Source organism: Penaeus monodon, chromosome 25 (genome assembly GCF_015228065.2).
Source record: "Penaeus monodon isolate SGIC_2016 chromosome 25, NSTDA_Pmon_1, whole genome shotgun sequence".
Lineage (NCBI taxonomy): Eukaryota > Metazoa > Arthropoda > Malacostraca > Decapoda > Penaeidae > Penaeus > Penaeus monodon.
Genome location: NC_051410.1, coordinates 35,162,012 through 35,162,265, shown reverse-complemented (window position 1 = coordinate 35,162,265; position 254 = coordinate 35,162,012).

The following is a 254-nucleotide window of genomic DNA, read 5'->3' as shown; positions in this document are numbered from 1 at the left end:
CAGCATCCCCGGAACGCGCACCAGGCGAGCGTGCGCAGCCTCCCTCGTCCCCCGCACGAAGAGTAACGCGCCTGTCCCATCAACCCGACGGTCATGGGCGAAGGGAAGCAGTTGACGTCCCTCCGTGGCTTCTTGGACTTCACCTCCTGCGGTCAAGGAGGCGTCGATTAAGCGCTTCGTCGGAATGTTCTTGGGTGAGGCGCACCTTCCGCGGCCGTGTTCCCCCCGCTGGGACCTATGCTTACTTCCGTTTC